Here is a 9,695-nt window from a genome sequence, read left to right on the forward strand (position 1 = left end):
CTATTCAACTCTTTAGTATCTTGAATTCTTCCTTGTGCTTTGGCTTCTCTGTGCTCTAGTGCCATTTTCAGAGTCTCTTCTGACATCCATTTTGGTCTTCTCTTCCTCTTCTTTCTTTGCAATGACAGTTGCATCATAGGGAGAAAAATAATACTTATTTAAGGGTAAGTTCTTCCTATGAATCTCAAAGGCTGTTATTTACTATTGAAGTAACTGTAACAATCAACACAGTCAACACTCTTGGTAACAGCAGTCAGGAAATCAAGAGATAAATTGAATTGGGAAAGTCACCTGGGGGGGACCTCTCAAGAGTACTGAAGAGCAACGATGTCATGTTGGAGACTAAGGTGTACCTGATCTAGGCTATAGTCTTTGCAATTATGGGCTATGCATCAGAGAGTTGGACAGTGACTAGGGATGATGGAAAGAGAATTGATACCTTTGATCTGTGTTGCTGGAGAAGAGTATTAAATATACCATGGACTGCTAGGAGAACAAAAAGGTTTGTCCTGGAGAGGGTTTAGCCGGAATGCTCTTTGGAATCAAGGATTTTGAAGCTTCATCTGACATACTTTGGGCATGTTGCAAGGAGGGATTGGTCCTTGGAGAGGGACATCATGTTTGGGAGAGTGGAGGAAACGGCACAGGAGAGAAAGACTCTCGATGAGATGGATCGATTCTGGGATTGGGGTGGTAGAATGAGTGTGTCAGAGACAGTAAAGTTGGCACAGGATAGAGTGGTGATTAGGGCACTTGTACATAGGGTTGCTATTAGTCTCAAGCAAGTCGAAGGCACACAACAACAACATAACAATTACAGACAGCTTGTTACAAGAACGAACAAGTTTTCTCAGTACATCTCAATGCTAAGAAAACAAAGATTCTTAGCACAGGACCGGTAGGCATTGTAATGACAGATGAAGAAAAGATTGAAACCGCCAACAACTTCATCTTACCTGAATCCACAATTAACACCCTTGGTACCAGCAGTCAGGAAATCAGGAGATGTATTGTACTGGTAAAGTCTGCAGATTAAAACCTCTCCAAATCATCGTGGAGCAATGATATCTCTCTGAGGAGGACTAAGACGCATATGATTCAAGCCGTGTTTTTCCCGAACATTTACTATACATCTGAGAGCTGGACAATGAATTAGATGACAGAAGAATAATTGACACCTTTGAGCTGTGGTGTTGGAGAAGAGTACTGAGTGTTCTATGGGCTGCCAAAAGAACAAATATGTCTTGGAGAGGGTGCATCCAGACTGCTCTTCAGAGGCAAAGATGATGAAACTTCATCTCATATACTTTGGAAGTTTTGCTAGAAGGGGCTATTCCTTGGAGAGGGACATGATACCTGGAAAAGTGGAGAGCTGGTGAAGGAGAGGAAAACCCTCAACCAGATTGATTGACATAGTGACTGTGTGAGGATGGCACAGGATAGGCTAGAGTTCAGATCTGTTGTTCATAGGGTTACTATAGGTCCTACTCGACTGACAGCACCTAACAACAACACCACCAACAACAATACAACAATTACAAAGTAGATGTAAGTATTACAAAGTAGGTTTTAATAGTTTATAATTATAAAGTAGATTTAACTACTATTACAAAGTAGATTTTGTTATCTTATGTTGTTCTGTTTGGAGCCCAGGGATGAGTTATTTGCATTCTGCTAATATCCAGAAAAGCCTTAGCCTGCCAGGGCCTATGTAATCCAAACACTTCTGCATGTGCTCATTCTGTCAGGAAACACAGGCCACTGTCTATAAAACAGAAAAATATCTTAGAGAAATGAATACACCTGAGGATAGCAAGGTTCATATCTTGAAACTACATTGCCAGGCACTGAGAAAATCTATATTAATGAGCTGAAATGGAAGGCCGTTTTATTTCAAAGTTAGACTGTAGTCAATAGGTGGAAGAGTTTTCAAACAATGGTTTCTGTAAAACACTGAATTAGGTCCTCAAGTACTAGAGAATCCTGGAATATATAGTCCCGTGGGATGAGAGAGGTCGTACAGTGAGAGAGACCATGCAGTGATACTGTTTAAAGAACTACTGAAAAAAGGAAAAGAAATTCTTTCTTACCCCTAATCTAATTTGAAATTTTTCCTTCCCTGGGATTTTTCTATAGATAATAGGAATCATTTCCTACTTTTTAGTTGTAATGGTCAAGTATGAGTTCTAAAAAGTCTTCTGGTTATCATTAGTCCCTAATATATTCTTTCTCTGAGAAGCCTTTTTTCTTTTGTTGCATAGTGTTGCAAATTCTTGGGCCTCTGTTCTTATTCTCTACAGTTCTTTCTTTTTTGTTTTCTCTCTCCCTTTTTCTTTTTCACTGCCATGAAAGATTTCCCCTCCTTCTCCAGCAAAGGATCTGATGGATTCGAACTGCACACCTTCAGGATTTCAGCACAGCTTCTTGCCACTAGGCCACCAGCGCACCCTCTCTGCAGTTCTTTCTAAGCAATTTAACATACTGACATGGTACCTACATATTCTAAACAAGTCAAGAAATCTCAATGCTCCAATTCATACCTGTGGGTTTCTGAGACCATAAATCTTGATAGGAGAAGACTTTTTATCTGCTCGTGGATTAGAAATGCTGGACATACTAAACCTTTTGGTTAGCAATGCCACTTACTCTGGCTGTACCAGGGCTCCTTACCTACTTATTAGACACTCCCTCATTTACATTCTCTTGCCTGTATCTCTCTTCTATCCTCTACACACATATACCCAAATTTCTACTTGATCTCTGTGCTTGGATGTCTTATATGCACCTGAAACTCAAACTCAACATAGCCAAATCTGAACTCATCACCACCATCTCGGCTGCTTTTCTTTATATGTTCCCTTAGTATATCCAACTGAAGAGCTCAAGAAAAACCTTGAGTACCACCCTTGACTCCTACATTCCTATCTTAGTTATGTAAATGCCAAAAGTGAATTACTTTAATAAACAAAATTCCCAATATTTAGGAAATTAAAAGTATCAATTCAAAGTATTTGCTCTAGGGAAGGTTGATTTTTGTTTGTTTGTTGCTTTCTTTCTGTCAGTGCTGGGAGAATTTATTTGTCTTCTTTCAATAACTATTTTCAATATCTGTTCCTTGTGTTCTTGGAAATATCTGTATGTCTTGGCATCAAACTTTCCCTAGAAGTTCAGAGCTTCTCAGCACAGGGATTCGGATGTACTCCATTCCCAGCTCATCTTTATTAATTGTAGTTAGGTCTCTCAAAAAAGATTGACTTGAAAGTGAGACCAGTAAATGTGTCTCTCTCCTGTAGGGTCACCAAAGGATGAGGAAGTCCACTTACTGAAAGGAAATAAGAAAAACAATACCAACTACAATAATCAACCATAAGATTAAATCCTTAGGAACAGATCTAACCAGAGACACAAAAGATTTCTATAACAAAAATTGCAGAACACTATTACAACAAAAAGATACCGACATCATTTCTCATCAGGACTTTGAAAATGACTTTCCCATAGCAATACATCTCCAGATCTGAGTGCTGGTACCAAGGGTGTTGATTGTGATCCAAATACAATCAAATATTTTAAAATTCCAATCTTTTCTTTTCTTTTTTTTTTTTCAAAGAATGACTCTACCTGTGCTTATAGGCTGAGCTATACCAAGGACTAACTCCATGCTAAATGTCCTTGGTTACAATACAACCAATACCATCATTCCTAATCAGACTGGCAAACAGAATTTTAAGTTTTTTTAAGGTCATGAAACAATTTAGATGGCTGTATTCCAAGGTGGTTTTTGGTGGGTTGTTTTTTTTAGGACTGACTTTGGTTTCTCCCAAAGGAAGTAATATGGAGTTTTTATTGGTGATTCTAAGTATATGTTTGTAACAAAGTGTGATAAGTGAATTTAACATATTGAAAGTTCTATAGCATCTGTTCAGAAAAGATTATATATTATACAAATTATTCAAGTCATACACAACCATTTTTCAGTGCCTTTCAACTTAGAAGAATCCTATTCAGCACGCTTCTCCTCCTGAGGTGGTTCATACTGGGCAAGCTTTGTTTTCAATTTTTTTGTTTTCTTCTACAATAGCTTCATATTTCTCTTTCATTTCTGCCAATTCTAGGCGGAGTAGTTCTATTTCTAGATTTTCTGGGGTTGCAGCTCCTAAATGATGCTTTAAAAGGTCCAAAGCACAGTTTGGTTTCTCTGGTTCTTCATATAAGGTTACCAACACCTTTGTCAGCGTGTCCAGAACCCCCGACTTCTCTAAGTACCTCCGGAACTGTTCGCGCTTCGAGTCGGCGGCTTTGTAATGGGCCATAGTGACAGTGGCAGCAGTGGAGCTGGCGCTGGAGACAGTGGCTGGCGGGCTACGGTCCGCACCGTGCAGCGCGAAACTAAAATTCCAATCTTTTCTCCATATATCATGATGTTTCTCATCAGCCCAATGATGAGGACTTTTGTTTTCTTAAAATGTTGAGATGTAATCCATACTGAAGGCTAGCTATAGTCCTTGGTCTTCTGCAGCAAGCACCTCAAGTCCTCCTGATTCTTCCTCTAATCTTGATACCGCATTCTTCTTCACAAGGTCTTCTTCTGATGATTTGTTCAGCATACAGACTGAATAGGTATGGAGAAAATACAGGCCTCATGCAGTCCTTTCTTGATTTTAAATTATGCTGTGTTCCCTTGCTTGGTTTGGACAATAGCTTCTTGGTCTAAATATGAATTTTGTATAATAAGCATAATTAAGTTTTCTGTGATTCCCATTCTTTGTAATGTTAACTATAGCTTGCTGTGATCCACACAGTCAACTGCCTTTGCTTAGTCAATAAAACACAGATAGATATTCTTCTGCTATTTTCTGCTTTCAGACAGGACCATCTGTTATCAGGAATTGTGTCCCTGGGACCATGGCCTCATCTAAGTCCAACATGAACTTCTGGAAATTGTCTATTTACTGTTCTAGCTGGGTTTTTCTTTTATGATCACCAGCAATGTTTTGCTTGCATGTGATATTAATGATAGTATTTGATAATTTCCACATTTATTGGATCATCTTTCTTGGGAATGGGAACAAGTATGAATTTCTCTAGTTAGTTGGCCAAGTAGCTGTCCCTCAAATTTTCTGGCATAGACGGATGAGAATGTCTTAGGTAACAAAAATATATGGTATTCAGAAGGCCATATATGTTAAGAGCTTAACATGTACCAGGCACTGTTCTGCATGCTTTAGATATGTTAACTTTTACGGTTTTACAACAAACCTGCTAAGTAAGAGCTATTATTATTTTCATTTTACAAGTGAAGAAATTGAAGCTCAGAAAAATTAAATAAGTCACACAGCACAAAACCACACAGCCAATAAAATAGCAAAACTGGAACCCAAACAAGTGTGTCTGTATCTAAATCTATACTTCAAGAGCCTCTGAAGACAGACATCCCCTAGAACGAACAAAGTATTAGTAGCTGCTTCAGATGAACCTTTGAAATAGAGAGGATATACATAAAATCTCTGGGTTGTATAAATGGTTAATATTTGGCTGCTAATGGAAAGTTTGGAGGTTCAAATCCACCCAAAGATACCACAGAAGAAAAACTTGGTAATCTTCTGAAAAGAATCAGTCATTGAGAACTATATGGAGCAAAGTTCTAGTCTGCCACATGTAGGGTCTCTATGAGTCAGAATTCACTAGGTGGAAATTGCACATATATATGTACAACTGTATATGTACATATATGAAATTGTAGACAGATATAAAGAAAGAGATGGAGCTCTGGAGGCTTAGTGGTAAGGATTTGTATTACCAACCTGAAGACATGCCGTTCACTCCATCAGCTGCTCTGCGTGGGTAACATGGACAATCTCCATCCATATGACTCACAGCCTCTGAAAACCTTCTGGAGATCAGTTATGAGTTGGTTCCAATTTGATAACATATAACAAGAACACATATACAGACAATCCCCAGATTACAACCATCCACTTCATAGATGGATACTACTTTCCTTTTAAGTAAAACTTCAAACCTATTTGCATCAGTTCTCTCAAGAACAATGAAGTGACACAGGAACTGATCTGAAGTTTTGCCATAATAAAATGAACAAAAAAAGAAAAGTTTGAAGCACTGGAATGGGAAACAGAGAAGAGGCATAGTGAATCCATTTAGGAACTTGATGCTTGAGACTGGATAACTGGCCAAATCATGGAGAGTCACACAAATTCAAAGCAGTGCAGTAGGCTGCCATCTTTAAATAGGGCATCCCCAACATTGAGCAAAACAGTACTATTTATGGTCAAAATCTGTTTTATTTGCATAAATTTGTCTTCAGTGAGAAACAATTGGAGGGCGCTGGTGGTGTAGTCCAGTTGAACTGATAAGCCAAAGATTGCACATCTCCAGTGGCTTGAATGCACCAGGGTTTCCAAGGGGAAAGATGAGCAATCTCTTTCTGTTAAATTTACATACTTGGAAACCTAATATAGAGTTGCTATGAGTTGCAAAATACTTGATAGCAGTCAGTGACTGAAACAATTGAACCAACCTCTACTTAAAACAAATTCTTCATCACACTCACTTTCTTCTCGTGCAACTTGTAAATCACTGAAAAGGCTCTAGCCTTTTCTTGCATTAAAAACAAAACACCAAACTCACTGCTTCCTTTTATTACTATAATTGTTAAAAACTAGCCTTCAGTAGCATATCCTCTAAACTAGCCCCTTGGATTGTCTATCCACTAAATGTGAGCTGTATGCATGTTTAATTGTTCATTGAGAGATGTGACAAAAGCAAAGCAGCAGAGGGAGCAAACCCCAAATTACAGAGTAACACATTTGCAGATATAGTAGAGACATGCTCGCCTTTTCATTAGTAAAATATTAGTATACAATGAATTGTGCTTCCTTCTGCAAAAAATGAGCTGGAAAAAGATTGACATTAGACCAAGACATTTGAACAAAAGAATGAGGAACAATGGTGGAAACTCATTCTTTATCTAGATAGTGTTACTTTGCCTACTCCATGCCAAAATTTACAAAAACACATTTTATGTAGATTAATAAGTGAATTTTTATTCCACAGTGTCTTATATTAATAGTATTAATCATTTTAGTTACTATGCAACATTCTTGGAACCAGCAGTCAGGAAATGAAAGGATGAGTTGCATTGGGGATGTGTGCTGTCAGAGACCTCTCCAAAGTACTAAAGAGCAATGATGTGAGTCTAGAGACTAAGATGTGCCTGATTCAGGCTATGATCTTTGCAATGACTTATTATGCATCAGAGAGCTACACAATGACTAAAGATGGAAGAAGAAAAATTGGTGCCTTTAAGTTGTGGTCCTAGAGAAGAACATACCATCAATCGCCAAGAGAACAAACAGGTCTGTCTTGGAAAGGGTGAAATCAAGTTTCTCCTTGGAGGCAAGAATTCTGAAGTTCTGTCTCACATAATTTGGGCACATTGCAAGGAGGGATCAATCCTTGGCGAAGGACAACATGCTTGAAAGGGGGGAGGGACAGCACAGGAGAGGCAGATCCTGGATGAAGTGGATTGATATGGTAACTGGGGATATAGGATTAGGTGTGTCAGAGTCAATGAGACTGGCTCAGAATAGGGCTGGATTCAGAGCTATTGTACATAGAGTCACTGAGTTGAACAACAGCAACAATTATGCATTATCTTTTTCCCCCATCTGTACCACCTGCCTCAGTGTATAGGTAAGTGATAGAGACAAAATTACTAGAGAGGTTAATCTCTTTAAAAATATGTTTATAATATTTATCTACTATTTATCATCTATTATGTACTGTGGACATTGTTGTTATTTTTATCATTTATTTTTACTTGATTTTTTTTTACTCCCCTCTCCCTTACTTCTCTTTTAACCCTCCATGATTGAGTCATTCTTTGTGTAAACAGTTTCTTGGATTTTTTTACATTAACAGTCTTCTACCATAAATGCCCTTTTGTGGCTGACTTATGTCACTCAGCGTAGTTTGTTCTAATGTAATGAATGTTGTGTAGCATCTAATTAATTCTTGATTGCTTTTCAGTGGTGCATAATACTCTTGTGGGAATGTACCACCTTTATTTAGCCACTCATCCATTGATGGGCACTTGGCTTGTTTCCAACTCTTTGCTGTTATAAATAGTATTGCAATAGACATGTATGTGGATTTATCTGTTCATGTCATAGCTCTTATTCCTTTACGGTTTATATCTAGCAGTGGCATTCCTGGATCAAATGGCATTCCTATTATCAACTTTCTGAGGAATGACAAACTGCTTTCTGTAGTGGTTGCAGTATTTTACATTTCAAGAGTGTATGAAAGTTCAAATCTCTCTACACCTTCACCAGCATTTGTTAATTAATGTCTTACTGAACATTGCTAATTTTTTCTGGAGTGAGGTAATATCTCATTGTTGTTTTTATTAGTAGCTCTCTGAAAACTTAAAATATAATGAGGCAAGTTCATTACTTTTGATTCTCACTCCACCTCTTTGCTCATTTTATTATACTACTTTGCTTTGTCTTCTCAAGCTGCTCTTCGAAATGTTATGTTCATCTCCTTAGCTTCTTGATTTCTTTCCCATTGCTTTGGCTTCTCAGCACTCTAGTGCAATAACTCAGAGTTTCTTCTTACATCTATCTTGGTCTTTTCTCCCTCCTCTGTCTTTGTAATGATCTTTTGAATTAATCATGGATGACATTCTTTATATCCTCTCACAGCTCATCTGGTCTTCATTCATTAGTGTATAAGACCTCAAATCTGTTCTTGAGATGGTTTTTAAATTCAGGTGGGATAGACTCAAGGTCAAATGTTGGTTCTTGTGGATTTTATTTCATTTTATTTAGCTCTATTTGAACTTGCATATGAGTAGTTGATGGAATAAGTAGCTATCCCACAATCAGCAACTGGCCTAGTTTTCACACCTGATATTGAGCTTCTCTGATGATTCTTTCCACAAATGTAATCAATCTGATTTCTGTGTAGACCATCAGGTGAGGCTCATGTATATAGGTGTTGTTTGTGTTTCTTATAAAAGGTATTTGTGAGGAATAAATCATTGAAGGTATAAAATTCTTTCATTCTATTTCTAGTCTAATTTCTGTCAGCAGGATTATATTTTCCAACTACTGATACTTCTTCTTGTTTCCAACTTTTGCATTGCAGTCACCCATTATATTATTATTATTATTATTATTATATCTTGGTTGAACATTCTATCGATTTCTGTGCAAAAGTTGGTAAATATTTTCTCTTTCCTCCTCCTTGACTCTAGTTGTTGATGCATATGTTTGAAAGATAGTGGTATTAACAGGTCTTCCTTGTATGCATATGAATATTGTCCTGTCCCTCACAACATTGTATTTCAGGATGGATCGAGGAATGATCGTTTTTACTATGAATGAGATCCTATTTTCCTCACTTTTTCCATTTCCAGCCTAATAGATCATATTATTATCTGATTTAAAATGTCCCAAATCAATCCACCCCAGTTTGCCAATGTCCAGTATGTCAATATTTATGCATTCTGTTTCTTGGACATGGAACAATGTCCAATTCTCCTACATTCATCCTTCTCACATTCCATGTTGCAAATATTAATGTCTGCTTGAAACTGTGTAAAAGAGCAGGGAAACAATCCATGGTTCAAAATCAGGAAAGGAGTAATTCAGGGATGCATCTTGTCTCCA

At 37.6% G+C, this 9,695-nt stretch overlaps 1 pseudogene; it reads right to left on the reverse strand.

Annotated features, from left to right (window-relative positions):
• Positions 1–4,000: 4,000 nt before the first annotated feature.
• On the reverse strand, positions 4,001–4,313 carry LOC102872578 (annotated as a pseudogene).
• Positions 4,314–9,695: the final 5,382 nt, after the last annotated feature.

The sequence above is a fragment of the Elephantulus edwardii genome, unplaced genomic scaffold, assembly GCF_000299155.1.
Source record: "Elephantulus edwardii isolate Elephantulus edwardi_28Jun2011 unplaced genomic scaffold, EleEdw1.0 scaffold00083, whole genome shotgun sequence".
Classification (NCBI taxonomy): Eukaryota; Metazoa; Chordata; class Mammalia; order Macroscelidea; family Macroscelididae; genus Elephantulus; species Elephantulus edwardii.